This window comes from Thamnophis sirtalis, unplaced genomic scaffold (genome assembly GCF_051295495.1).
Source record: "Thamnophis sirtalis isolate CommonGarterSnake01/CBP01778 unplaced genomic scaffold, rThaSir2_p1.2 scaffold_4, whole genome shotgun sequence".
Classification (NCBI taxonomy): domain Eukaryota; kingdom Metazoa; phylum Chordata; class Lepidosauria; order Squamata; family Natricidae; genus Thamnophis; species Thamnophis sirtalis.
Genome location: NW_028261384.1, coordinates 108,123,293 through 108,138,177, shown reverse-complemented (window position 1 = coordinate 108,138,177; position 14,885 = coordinate 108,123,293). Strand labels below are relative to the sequence as shown.

Here is a 14,885-nt window from a genome sequence, read left to right as displayed (position 1 = left end):
TAAAACCTTTCTGTAAAGCAATTTATTAAGCCAACTCAGTAGTAGTAATTTGATTTCTTGTTACTATGTTGGGATACATGGAGACAGATAGACAGACAGACAGATAGACAGACAGAAAGAATCAGCAGTTATCTATGGCACATCTCAATGAAGTTTTTGTCCTGGGAAGGAAAGTGTGATTTTGAACATTCTGAGAAAACAGCTATTAATTTAGCCAGACTTGCTTTTGACTTTCCCTTCATGCAACCCTATTACCATCGAATAAAGGCTAATTCTTGAAATATTATTTTCATAACATATTGTAGTGATATCATGTAACTGAAGAAGTTCACTGGATTCCCCCCCTGTCTCCTCTCAGACAGGTAAAGTGATAGGATCTGTATGTAAATATCATGATGAACATTTCACAAACAAACAAGTTGGCGACTGCTGTGATTCCTCCTTTATCAGCCGTTGGGAATGTGTCAGTAACTTAGGAATAGATCCATCCTATAATCCTCCTCCATTCAAACCTGAAGCACTGGAAGCCCCTGAGAATTTGTGCTCATCTAATGAAGCGACTGTACAGGAAAGTAAGCAAGGGTAAGGAAATAGTCATTTTAATCTAATATATTATTGCAGGTTTTACATCAAACAAGACATGATATACACATCTGTAGTTTTTGGATGCATCTTATTGTATGCTAGGTATGAATTTATGAATTTACTCCAAATGTACATTTCCTTTCATCAAATAAGTTCCAGTTTGGTGCATTAAGCTGTTACTCTTACAGTGTACAGTTGGCATGGCCATATGTAAAAGAGATAGGAACATATGTAAGGATTCCAGCCTTAATTTCCTGATTCTTTAATATGCAGAAAAATGTTTAATCTGATATTTTACGTACATTCTCCTAGAATTCATTCAACCATTCATCCATTTATTATTAAGAACTCTGTAACATCCATATTGTGAAAAAGTGGAGCTTATATTATATTTATATTATCCCATATGTTTATGGGACAGGAACACTTTATTTCCAGGTAATCCATTTTAGTGATGATTTTTAATTCATGCACAATATGCATGCATTTGAATGGAATGTAGCTATTAGAATCCAGTCTTTAGAAAAATCTAAAATTTGATAGTAAAATGTAATTTATCTATTAGAAGATAATTCTGCAAATCTGCAGCACAAAAAGAAAAACTGAAATTTTGTCACCTCTGTACTATGGCATGCACAAAGATATCTCTTATAAAAATTTGCCAGCATCTTCGAAGTAAATGAATTGTGTGTTTTATTGCAAAAACGGTGCGGAACAAAAGTCCACATTATACTAGTTATATCTTTTTCTACCTTGGTTTTGGTAATACCTTGTACGAAGCCAGTTTGGTCTAGTGATTAAGGCACCAGAATAGAAACCACAAAATTAAGAGTTCTAATCCTGCCTTAGGTATGAAAGCTGGATGTTTGACTTTGGATCAGTTGTCCTCTTAGCAGCCAAACACTCACAGGGTTTTTATTGTGGGAAAAATAGGAGGAGGAAGAATATTAGGTAAACAATGTTAAGTTGTTTATAAAAACAATAAAATGTATGTGAGTGATTACACATCTTTTGTGCCTTGTGTAATGAGAAGCTGACAAATCTAAGAAGAATGCTCAAGTGAATATGAACATTAGTTGCAGAAGCAGCCTTCTGTGCATAATAATGTGTTAGGAAGAACACGATTAATTTATTCAACTGGGTGAAGATTTGTGTTTGTTACTTTGTTCAGCAAAGCCTCGTAAACTTTTTTTTTTCAGGGTCAAAAACTGGTTGAACAGATCCAAAGTGGTCAAATATCCGTGTAACTATCTTAGGTGAGTTAATATAGAGATATAAATATTGAGTTTGTATATCAATGTCTTAGTGATTTTACGCTGATGATGCTTGAATGGGATAGTAAGCCATTGCTGCACACCAATGATACCAATGTGTGAATAAGCCTCTATCCAGTCATGACGTTCTTTGGATTAATATAACTCTTCAGTCTCTTCAAACAATACCTTCCTTATTTTGAAAAAACCCAAGGTGAATTAATTTTTCTTTATTATCAAAATCCTTTAAACTAATATTTTCTCTTTGAATTTAAAACAGTCCCTGACAAAAAAACCATCTTGAATTATTTATTTATCCAGTTGTCCTAATTTATGTTGATAATTTGAAACACATAGGTTCTTATGCAGTGCCATGGTTATTTTAAGCTCCATTGTCTTTTACATTGTTGCCCCCAAAATATGTTTAATGTAAAATGTTAGCAATGACATTGTCACCAAAATGCATTTCTTCCATAATGTCTCTCTCAAAATTCATTTTTCCCCTTAATTCTTGATTACTGAGCTTAAATATTACATATGTATAAATAATAAATTGAACCTTTTCTTTCTTTCTTTTTTGTAGCTTCCACAATGGAATAATGCTGGCGATAAAGAATCCAAACATCCCCAAGCATACTTGGTTGCTGTTTTCATGTCAGCCTTTTAATCCCAATTTGATTCTTGGTGAAACAATTATTTCTTATGAGAGTGTGACTATCTTTAAAATGAAAATGAATAAAAGCTTTAAAAGGAAAGTTTGGCTGATTAATTAATGCTAAAAAGATATGACATCAACATGTGTTTGATTATTTGTTTCCATGTATGGATCTCTCTCTCTCTCTCTCTCTCTCTCTCTCTCTCTCTCTCTCTCTCTCTCTCTCTGTGTGTGTGTGTGTGTGTGTGTGTGTGTGTGTGTGTGTGTGTGTGTGTGTACACAAGAGATAATATAAAAAAGAGAGAATGAAAAGAATGAAATTCTGGGTACATTGAGAGGAATCAATAACAAAGATATCAAAATTCAAGTAATAGTTTCTGCTCATTGTTACCTAAAGTATATTCTGATCATTTTCTTCCTAAAAGAGGCTATGTATACATACACGTTATGCATATATACATCTCTTTAATATCAGAAATGTTTTATATGGCAGAGACATAACATTTTTTTCATAGTTATGTTTAGTGTGTGTGTGTGTGTGTGTGTGTGTGTGTGTGTGTGTGTGTGTGTGTGTGTGTGTGTGTGTATGCAACCAAATATTCATGTTTCAGTAACTGTAATTGTATGTATTTTTGAATGGGTATGTGTATGGGTATGTGCGTGACCACAATTAAGCTTTTGGCTTTTCTTCAAAGAAAAATATATCCTGATACTTTCACAGAGAACTCCCAGTAGCTTTATTGACCAGAATGTGGAAATACTTTGTCAAAACCTTTGGATAATTTAGTTATAAGTATCATGAAAATCCTTTTAAATGAATGGTTCCAATACATATTTTTGAAAAAAAGGAAATAATATATTTGGTGAAAAGTCATCCATATCCCTAAATTATATGCACGCGCGCGCGCGCGCACACACACACACACACACACACACACACACACACCAAAAAATCTCTTCTAATATGATTCATACTTTGGTACCCATGGTTAGCTAAGACTGTCATTTTTACATGGAGAAAAACAAAGATAAAAACCTTGTTTTTAAAGTAAAGTAAAGCTACATATGTAATATATATATTCTCATCAACCAACTTATTTTGGGGATAAACAGATGCTTCAAAATGAAATTAAATGTAAGCAAAAGAAACTGGAAATAGGACAATTAAAATGGAATCTTGTAACTAAAGTATTATAAGTTTATACCAAAACTACTTAATTAAAATCTTTTAAATTACTTAATAATTAAATTAATTAATTTATTAATTTAATTAAATTTAATTTAATCAAGTAATCAAGTAATCAAGATTTTAATTTTTCCATTGACCAGGTTTTTGCCCAATCAGGCCTTGCCTATCCTGCCACCACCTACCGGCAGCCACAATTGGACGCACCTCCTCGCCCTGTCATACCTTTTCTACTGGATCCGCCTTCGGGGGTAGGCCAGGATGACATCGCCCAGAGCTACACTTACTTCAGGGAGGAGCTAACACAGGGACCTCTTAGCGTGTCAATGACGCCACTGTAACTGAGGTGTTCAGGGTGGGTCCGATGCCGGCCAGCCTACTTAAGTGATTACGAATGTGCAACCTTAATGCATGCGGCCTCTCTAAGGAGGAAGATGTACTAAGTCCTTGACTTGCGACTGGCCACAAGTCTTCAACTTACAATTGACAGCCGGCAACAGCTTAGCCATGCCTGATTGGCTAAGCCGCAGCTGGCTGACTGCGGGCTGCCAGAGGCACTCCTATTGGTCGCTATGCTTGACAGCTCCAGATAAATAACTTTCAAGCTGGGTGAGGTGCTGAATTCTCTCTGTATATAGTTAACTGTTGCTGTTAATCAATAAATAGCTGTTCGCTTACCTCAGCTGCCTCACGCCTCATCTGTTCAACACCGGGGACCCTGATCCAGAGTCCATGTGGACTTTGCAGGTCCTTTCCATGGTCAAACCATAATGGTGGTGGTAGATGCCTTCTCCAACAGGGTAGAGCTGGTACTCATCGTGTCTACCATCACCAAGGCCACCATCAAGGGGTTGAAAAAGATTTTTGCAATCCATGGTCTGCCAGATACTCTGGTGTTCGACAATGAGCCTCAATTGACAGTGGCCAGGTTCCAGGCATTCTTGGCCAGCCTGAGCATCCAGCATGCATTAACAGCCCCGTATCACCCTGCTTGCAATGGCTGAGCAGAACAAGCTGTCCATTCAGCCAAAGAGGCCCTGGGGAGGATAGGTCCTGGGAGTTGGCGTAATAAATTGGTCTCCTACCTGCTGGGGCAACATTCAACACTCTGCCCAGAACACAAACGATAGTCCTGCAGAGCTATTAATGGGGTGGCAGCTCCACATGACGCTAGAACAGCTGCACCCAAATTATGCAGCTGACCATTCCTATAGCGGGGCAGTGACACCAGAGAATTTCAAGTGGGGGACGGATCTACACCTAAAATTATTCTGGGGACTCTAGGTGGGTGCTGGCTCTGGTCACTCACATAACAGGACCCTGCTCTTACTGGGTCCTCCTCCAAGATGGCTGACAATGGCAGTGCCATGTCAATCAAGTGAGGCACCATGAAACCAGCAAGGCCTTTCCTCAAACAGGCCTTTCCGCAACTACAATTCTGCCTGACACCGCCTACTGCCAAACCAGCTAGCTACCAGCAGACTTCAGCTATCTCAATCTGCAACGCTCTCAGTGGAGGACTTACCAGTAGAACTGGGCCAGCCTCCTTGGATGGAGCCTCGTGATGAAATCAATGCCCATTCCCAGGTCAGGGAGGAGCAGGAGGCAATGATTACACACCAGAATTCTGAAGAAACTGGCAAATATCATCTCGGAACCATTGTACCATATCTTTGAAGTTCTTGGAGCAATGGAGAACTAGCATATTTTTCGGAGTATAAGATGCACCTTTTTTCCTCAAAAAAGAGGCTGAATACAGCACTTTTTTGCCTCACAAAGCCCCTCCCCCTTCACCAAAATGGCTGTGCATAGCCTTATGGAGGCTTCCAGAGAGCTCCTGGGGGCTGGGAAGGGCAGAAATGAGCAAAAAAAAAAGTCTGTTTGTGGCCTCCCCAGCAACACTCTATAAGCCTCCATTAGGCTATGCATGCAATTTATTTTTTTTACAAAAAGGGCCCATTTTCACAAAAAGCGCACCATTTTTTGCTCATTTTTGCCGCCCCAGGAGCACTCTGTAAGCCCCCCCCCAGGTTATTCATGCCTTTTTTAAAAAATATGAGCCCGTTTTTATGAAAAATGGGCCATTTTTCAGAGGTTTGCAGAGTGCAAAAACTTTTTCTTCCTTTTGGAAAGCTCTTTAACTGATTGATGAGAATTACATTGATCAAGTGCTGTGCCAGCAGAAACACCTACTTATCTACTATATTTTTTTCTTTCTCTCTATTTCTCTCTCTCTCTCTCTCTCCCTACCTACCTACCTACTTACCTACCTACCTACCTACTGTAGTTCTCTATCTCTATTTCTCTCTCTCTATCTCTTTATCTACCTACCTACCTACACACACTCTCTCCCCCCACCTAACTATTGTATTTCTCTCTCTCTATTTCTCTCTCTTTATCCCTCTACCTATCAACCTATCAATCTAACAATTCTCTTTCCCCCTACCTATCTATTGTATTTCTTTCTCTATCTGTTTCTATTTCTCTCTATATCCCTCTATGTACCTATCTACACTTCTCTCTCTTTCTATCTACCTACCATATTTCTCTATCTCTCTCTATTATTTCTCTCTATATATCCCTTCATCTACCTAACTACTCACTCTCTCTACCTACCTACTGTATTTCTCTCTCTTTCTCTCCCTCTCTATCCCTCTATCTACCTATATACTTTTTTAAAAATTTGCCTCTGCAAAACCTTGGTGCATCATATACTCCAGTGTGTCTTATACTCCGAAAAATAGAGTACCTGGGTGTAGGAAAAGAGTTTTTGGTTCATTTTTGGTAACTTTTGACAAATTATCGATTTTTTAAAAGTAATCTTTATTAGTTATACATTTTTAAAGAGTAAAACATACAAATACAAATACAATTTTAAACATACAACCCCCCTCCCCTCCCCCCCCCCATGGTGACAGTCATTCACAGGCCAACTTTTTTTTCCTTCCTCATTGTTAGGTCTCTAAGCCACATCTTCTCATTACAAAATTCAGGGATCTATTACAATACCCATGTTCACTTTTAACTTTCCCCGTTTTAAGTCCCTGCTGTTCTCCTTGTCGCCCACATATACCATAAGTTCCAGCTAAGGTAATGTTCCGTTTCTCCTTTGTCCCTCAGCCAACCCGTCATTCTGTCCATTTCTGCACATTCATAGATCTTTTTAATTATAGCATCTTCCAACGGTATGGTAGTGGATTTCCAAAATTGTGCATAAGTTATTCTTACGGCCACAATTATATGTAGGCTCAAATGCCATATTGAATTGCTCATGTTTTCTGGTTTAATGCTTAGTAGAAGGTTCTCGGGTCTCCATTCCATGCTTGCCCTGGTAACCTCTTTTAGCCATTTTTTAAAATCCTTTTCCAGTATTTCGTGGCCTCAGTACAGGACCACCAAATATGGTAGAATGTGCCATCCTTTCTTCCACATTTCCAACACAGTGGAGATAATCCAGGAAACATTTTGGCTAACCTCGTTGGGGAAGTGCCACCTATAAACCATCTTGTATATGTTTTCTTTGAATGCTGTAGATATTGTAAGTTTAATGGTCTTACTCCATAGATCCCACCATTTGCCCATTTCAATCTCATAGCCAAAGTTTCTCTCCCATGCTATTAGAAGGCTTTTATCCATCTCTTCATTAGCATCTTGGCAGGTCAAAAATTGATAAATCTTCGATAACATTTTCTTGTCTCCGCCAAACAAAATCTTATCTAGCCCCTGAGGGTTTGGGTAAATCCCAAACCGTACCTTATCGCTTTTAAACCTGTTTTTAACCTGTAAATATTCCCACCATTCCAGATTCCTGCCCTGCTGCTCTAATTCCATCTTTGTTTTCATGTTGCCATCTTCTGTCATGATGTCTTTATATGTTATGTTTCTTGTCCAATTAAATACACTGGGATGCGTTAAGGCCTCTAACGGTGCCAACCAGCACGGAACCCTAAGATAGTATTTTTTCCTCATCTTTTCCCAGACCCCATCAAAATCTTCCAAATATAATGTCCCATGAAGTACCTATGTGGGGTGTCCCTTTCTTGCCAGAGGGAGGCATGCCATCCCTGAGGGAGGTCATGTCCCTCTACAGCCAATAGACGCCTTCTATTCAACATCACCCAATCCTTCACCCATGTCATAATTGCTGCATTATAATATGCTTCCCAGTTGGGTACTCCAAAGCCTCCCAGTTCTCTACATTTTTGCAATATTTGGGCTTTAATTCGTGCTTTCTTGCCTTGCCATATAAATCGAGCCACTATTGTCTCCAAAGATTAAAAAAAAAAAATTGTCCAATTAGTTGGTGCCATTTGAAACAGAAACAAAAATTTTGGTAATACATATGTCTTAACTGTTGCAATCCTGCCCATCAAAGACAGTTTTTTACCACTCCAATTAGTCATATCTTTAGATACCTGCTGTAGCAATTTCATATAGTTATCTACCTTGATAGAGGAACATCTCTCCGTGAGCCAAATTCCCAAGTATTGTATTTTATGGGCCACGTTAATCCCTAACAGGCTTTGTACTTCCCTTTTCTGGTTCAGATTCATATTCTTAATTAACAGTTTTGTCTTCTCTTTGTTTATACATAGCCCCGCTATCCTACCGTATTCCTCTACTTTACGTAAAAGTTGTATCCCAGAAGCCATAGGATCCTCCAGGATAAAAACAAGGTCATCGGCAAAAGCCTGGACCTTAAATTCCTGAGCTTTAGCTCGTAACCCTTTAATTTGTGTGTCACTCCTCACTATTCTAAGAAGGGGTTCAAATGTGAGGATAAACAGTAGAGGGGATAACGGGCATCCTTGTCTTGTGCCTTTACCAATCTCAATATCACCCGCCTCTTCTCCATTTACCAATAATGTTGCGGTTTGTCGTACATAAATTGCCCGAATTGCATTTAAGAAGTTTTCTCCAAACTTCATATCTTCTAATTGTGACAACATAAACTTCCAATTTACCCAATCAAAAGACTTTTGTGCGTCAAGAAACATAAAGGCCACTTGTTTATCCGGCCTAGCTTCATAATATTCTAAGGCATCCAAAATAATTCTAACATTATCTTTCAAATGCCTTGACGGCAGGAAGCCGTTCTGATCAGGGTGTATAAATTTATTAAGGAAGAATTTAAGTCTATCTGCCAGTATAGCTGCAAAGATTTGATTGTATAAAAAGATAGTTAAAGCCACCTACTGGAGAGAAAAAGTATAATAACTCTGAAACAAAGCTGTTGAAGAAGGGCATGTTCCAGAGGTGGGTTTCAATCAGTATGGACCAGTAAGGACAGACCGGTAGTGGAAATCAGTTGTACCTTTTGATACCATTGCTGATGGTGGCACGGCCATGCCCCCATACCGGTACAGTTCCCTGGCCTGTCTCCACTTGCTCCCCCGCCAACCCCCCCAGTCGCCGCTCAATCACTTGCCCCACCCATCTGCACCATGCCCACCCAGTTGAGTTCCCCAGGCTTATAGTTCTGGGGGACTTTAATTTGCCATCGCTCGGTGAATGCTCTGATGGGGCGCAGGAGTTCATGGCTTCCATGACAGCCATGGGCTTGACCCAGGTAATTCGGGGCCCAACTCATGCAGCGGGTCACATGCTCGACCTCGTATTCCTCTCGGAGCAGTGGATGTGTGATCTTGGTCTGAGGGGTAATGAGATCATACCCCTGTCGTGGTCAGACCACTGCCTACTGAGGCTTGACTTCCGGAGGCCAAACCCCCACCATAGGGAGGAGGAACCGACCAGGTGGTTCCGCCCCAGGCGACTTATGGACCCTTTGAGGTTCCAGACGGAGCTTGGGGTTATTCCTGATACTCTCGCCCACAGTTCGATGGAGGCTCTGGTTGCAGCCTGGCATTTGGCGGCGTCGGAGTCTCTTGATCGGATTGCGCCACTACGGCCCCTCCGGGTCAGCGGATCCCAGAAACCTCCTTGGTTCACCGAGGAGCTCCGGGAGAAGAAGCGCCGGAGGAGACGCCTAGAGCACCTGTGGAGGTCCGATAAGTCCGAGGCGAACCGAGCACTTTTGACTACCTGCACCAAGGATTACGTCCGGGCACTAAGAGCTGCCAAAAGAACACACATCTCCGCCTTGGTAGCGTCTGCGAGTCATGCCCAGCCGCCCTGTTTAGGATCACCCGCTACCTCCTCAATAGGAGGGATGCGGGAGACCCCCTGCAGGGTAGGGCTGAGGACTATGCTCAGTTCTTGGCGGACAAAGTGGCTCGGTTTCAGTCGGACTTGGCCTCCACCACAGTAGATCCAGCCGAGACACAGGAGGATTACTTGGCAAACCATCACTGGGTTGAGTTCCAGGATGTTGCCTCTGGGGATGTGGACAAGGCCATTCGAGCTGTAAGTGCCTCCACCTGCATTCTGGACCCATGTCCCTCCTGGCTGGTTGCCAACAGCAGTGAGGTGACACATGGCTGGATCCAGGCAGTCGTGACCGCCTCCCTTCGGGAGGGGCACTTCCCCGCCGCACTCAAAACGGCGGTGGTGAGACCCCTCCTGAAGAAACCATCCTTGGATCCAGCCATTTTAAACAACTATCGTCCTGTCTCCAACCTCCCCTTTATTGGGAAGGTTGTGGAGAAGGTGGTGGCCTTCCAGCTTCAACGGGCCTTGGAGGAAGCTAGTTATCTTGACCCCTTCCAGTCCGGCTTCAGACCTGGTTACAGCACAGAAACCGCTTTGGTTGCATTGACCGATGATCTCTGGAGGGCCAGAGATGGAGGCCATGCGTCCATCCTGGTTCTCCTTGACCTCTCAGCGGCTTTCAATACCATCGACCATGGTATCCTTCTGCGACGACTGCGGGAGGTGGGGGTGGGAGGCACTGTTTTGCAGTGGTTCTCCTCCTACCTCTCGGACAGTTCGCAGTCGGTGTTGGTCGGGGGGCAGAGATCGTCCCTGAGCCCCCTAACATGCGGGGTGCCGCAGGGTTCGGTCCCCCCTACTATTTAACACAGTCGTCCCCAACCCCCGGTCCACGGACCGGTGCCGGGCCGTGGAGTACCTGGCACTGGGCCGCGCAGCGGCCGGGGGCCATGATCGCTGCAGGGGCCGGGGGCCATGCAACGGCCGACTCTTCACTCATGCAGCGCCGTCGCCGGAGGGGGGAGCTGCACGGAAGCACAGGAGCAAGTGAGGCGAGGAGGAAGAATCCCCCGCTACTACACCACCTCCGCCCCCTCCCCGAGTCAGCCGTCCCCTCAGTGAACGCCTCCGCCTCTTTCTCCTTTCTCGCCTCAGTCGGCTCGCCTGGAAGCGAGGAGGGGGCGGACCATGCGCTGGAAACGGAGCCCTTGGAGGCCCTGGCGGCTTCCCCGCCCGGCCTTGGCTTGTGAGAAGGAACGGCGTGAGAGGTAGAGAGAGAGAGAGAACGTCGGGCAGCCGAGGGCGGGGGGGTCTTTTGAGGGGAGATGGGGGGCAGCGCACGGTGGAAAAGCGGCGGTCTTCCCCACCCCTTCCCTGCCTCCCGCCCGCTCCAGTTGCCGCAGCCAGGGGTGGGGGCTCGGTGCCTGAAGTCTCTTGCCTCTCTTCCAAAATTTTGCCAATGGGCATTGGTGAAGCGCGCTCTTTCTCTTCCTCACAAAACACATTTCCTTTCCCCCCACGCGTAGTTATTGGCGATATGGACTCTTGGAGGCTGCGCTCCCGGGTCGCGTTTCCTTTTTGCAGCCCACGAGAATGCCTGGTTCTGAGCCTCAAAAAACGAGAGTTCTCTTAAGGCTGCAAAAAAGGAATATACTTTCGTCCTTGAAGCGCTTTTCCTGTTATTTGGACATTATATATATACGTACGTACATACGTACGGTATGTATATATGCATGTATGTATGTGTGTGTGTGTGTGTGTGTATATATCGTCTACAGTCGTTCTCTGTAGCTCAAATGGTTAACTCCCTGCCTGGGAGGCAATAGAGCACAGGTTCGAATCCCAGTAAGGATATGGCTAGCTGATGAGAGCTAAATAGCTTGAAATAGATCTATACTAGTCTTCCTTTATTTATTTATCAGCACAAATAAAAAAACATATATATATATATATATATATATATATATATATATATATATATATATATATATATATATATATATATATATATATATATATATATATATATATATATATATATATATATATATATATATATATATATATATGTCTGTAGTCCATAATATAGTGATGATTTAAAAAAAAAATAGTTGAGCACATGGAATCTTTTTTCTTTTAGTATATTTTGGAGGTGGGGGCCCACTTTGTTATTTAAGATAGTATCTCCTTTTATATATGGTAGTGAAGATACCTAATACTCCCACCCCCTATTTCCCCCACAACAATCAATGTGTCGTCGCGAACAACGTCCCCCCACCCCTGCGCGCGCTCAGCGGGCCATGGTAAAATTATCAAAGGCTGACTGGTCCGCGGCGATAAAAAGGTTGGGGACCACTGATTTAACATATACATGAAACCGCTTGGCGAGATCATTCGGAGGCACGGGATAAAATACCACCAATATGTGGACAATACGCAACTGTATCTGTCCGCCCCGTGCCAACTCAATGAAGCGGTGGAGGTGATGAACCAGGGTCTTGAGGCCGTTAAGAACTGGATGAGCGCTAACAAACTGGTACTCAACCCGGACAAGACCGAGTGGCTGTTGTGTTTCCCTCCCAAAAATTTGGCCAATGTTCCAACACTTAGGCTGGGGGGTCAAATTTTATACCCCTCAGATAGTGTCCGCAACTTAGGAGTCCTCCTGGATCCACAGCTGACTTTTGACCACCAGTTGTCGGCTGTGACCAGGGGGGCATTTGCCCAGGTTCGCCTGGTCCGTCAGTTGCGGCCCTACCTAAACCGGGAGGCCCTCGCAACAGTCACTCGAGCCCTTGTGATCTCTAGGCTGGAATACTGCAATGGGCTCTACATGGGGTTGCCCTTAAAGTGCATCCGGCGACTGCAGTTAGTCCAGAATGCAGCCGCGCGAGTGATAGTGGGCGCACCGTGGTTCGCCCACGTTACACCCATCCTCCACGAGCTGCACTGGCTACCTGTCGATCTCCGGGTGCGCTTCAGGGTATTGATGACCACCTTTAAAGCACTCCATGGTAGTGGATCTGGGTACTTGAGAGACCACCTTCTGCCGATCACCTCCCTCCGACCGATTAGATCGCACAGACTGGGCCTCCTCCGCACTCCATCTGCCAGTCAATGTCGACTGGCGACTACACGGAGGAGAGCCTTTTCTGTTGCAGCTCCGACCCTGTGGAACGACCTCCCCGTCGAGATCCGTACCCTCACCACCATCCAGACCTTCCGCACAGCCCTCAAGACCTGGCTCTCCCATCAGGTCTGGGGATAGGTTCCCAATTTACCCGCCCGAGTGTTGACTGTTGAATGCAAGTTGTGTTTTTATTATTATTTTTCTTTTGTTCACATATTGTTTGTCTTTGAAATTGCACCCCCTTCCCTTTGATTGTAAGCCGCCCTGAGTCCCCTCAGGGAAAAGGGCGGCCTATAAATCTTAATAAAATGACTAAAAAAATGACTAAATGACTAAAAATTTCTTTTGCCTGCCCAAGCGGTGGGGCTGCAGCCAGTGAGCCAAAGGGGGATTGATGGTGAGTGGTAAGTGAAGCAAGCACCAGCCAGCATCTCTGCCTAAAAGCCTTTGGAAGCTGTGGCTGCCCCCTCCCTCTCCCTTTTGCAGAAACTCCTCTTGCAGCAAAATTTGGATCACTCCATCTTTCCTGTCTTTCAGCTTCTCTTGTCCAATTATCTTCTCCTACCCCCCTCATCCCCCTGCACAATCTCAGTTGCTGCTTGGAAGGGAGGTTTCTGGTATTACAGGGCTGAGAACAAAAGGGGAATCTGAACTTTACCCCTGTGTCACTTCCCCTCTGCCTGAAGTCATCAATCACATTCTCCAACAGGATGTTACAGCAGAGGTATATTCTTTGAGCTTTAATGCAGTTTGCAAAAATCATTGTAGTAAACTGAATACCACTGTAGAACATCATTTCTCAAGAAAAATGCAATTTAATGGAAAGTAAAGTATGTATCAACGTCTAAAGCATTTCCATGATTACTATCAACTTGAGAAGTTGGGAAAATGCCATGCATACTTTTGGCCAGTGTAAAAAGTCTCGTATTTCTGTAACTGGGATGTGAATGCGCATGTCCAGAACCCTGCTGTAACGTCCTGGTGGAGAATGAGACTGATGACTTCAGGCAGAGGGGAGGCATCACAGGGGTAAAGTTCAGATGCCATTAAGTGGGATTTAGTTTCGGCTCCACAGAAGTCTGTGCCAAGAAGTTAGTCCTAATTAAATGAATGGGTTTTTTAAAACTTTATCTCAAGGCTCGTAAATTAATTAGATCAGCTCCTGGAAACTTCAAAGAGAGCCGAAACTGACTTTTAAACATCTATTAAGATTTTCGGGTCTCCTGAATCCCAGGCTCTCCATCCACTCCCCCAATATTTGGGGTGCTTAGAGGGAAAATCAGGCAACAGGAGGCTGAAAAAAAAGACTTATTACAACTGGAGGTATGCGGCAATGCCATGCAGTGATGTCTTCCCCAGTAGCAGAACCGAAAAAAGATGAGTACTTTTGGAAATCAACCCCTAAAGTAGTTAAAGTGAAATTCCCTTGCCCTAGTCTCCAGATACAGGAAAGCTGGTAAGGATGAACAGGGGGATGGGATTGGAAACAAGCCATGCTCCCAAAGACCCAGATGGACTGCCTAGGGAGGGCAATAGAGCAACTGAAGGAGGATCTTGACCGGTCCACCCTTACTGATGAGGGGCCATCATGCCGCCCAAAAGAGAGAGGAGGGACATCTGATCCTGTTGATGGGAGGAGATGCAGACTAGAACCCCCCCCTCCAGATAGAAGGAGAAAAAGCCCAAAGGGGCAAAGTGCCTCTCCCATGCAGCAGGTAGGCTGCCAAAAACAGGCAACCCCTCCCTCCCTCTGAACTAGGGGTGAAAAAGATGGCCAGCCATATCAGGCACAGGCATACAGAGGCCAATAGGAGATTGGAGGAGTAGGACTGAACGACCCATCCCAATTCAGGGGAAAGTTTGACCGAGACTCATAAATTAATTATGTCAGCTCTTGGAAACTTCACAGTAAGATTTTACACAGGTGAGACGGATCTGTAAGATGGAAACTTTCCAACTTAGAAATAA

General features: G+C 43.6%; 1 long non-coding RNA gene across 1 annotated transcript; it reads left to right on the top strand.

Annotated features, from left to right (window-relative positions):
- The first annotated feature begins 1,195 nt into the window (after window positions 1-1,195).
- Window positions 1,196-2,593, top strand: LOC148046061 (uncharacterized). Its single transcript, XR_015696267.1, has 2 exons — window positions 1,196-1,841; window positions 2,422-2,593. It is a non-coding gene; the product is annotated as an uncharacterized LOC148046061 (long non-coding RNA).
- Window positions 2,594-14,885: the final 12,292 nt, after the last annotated feature.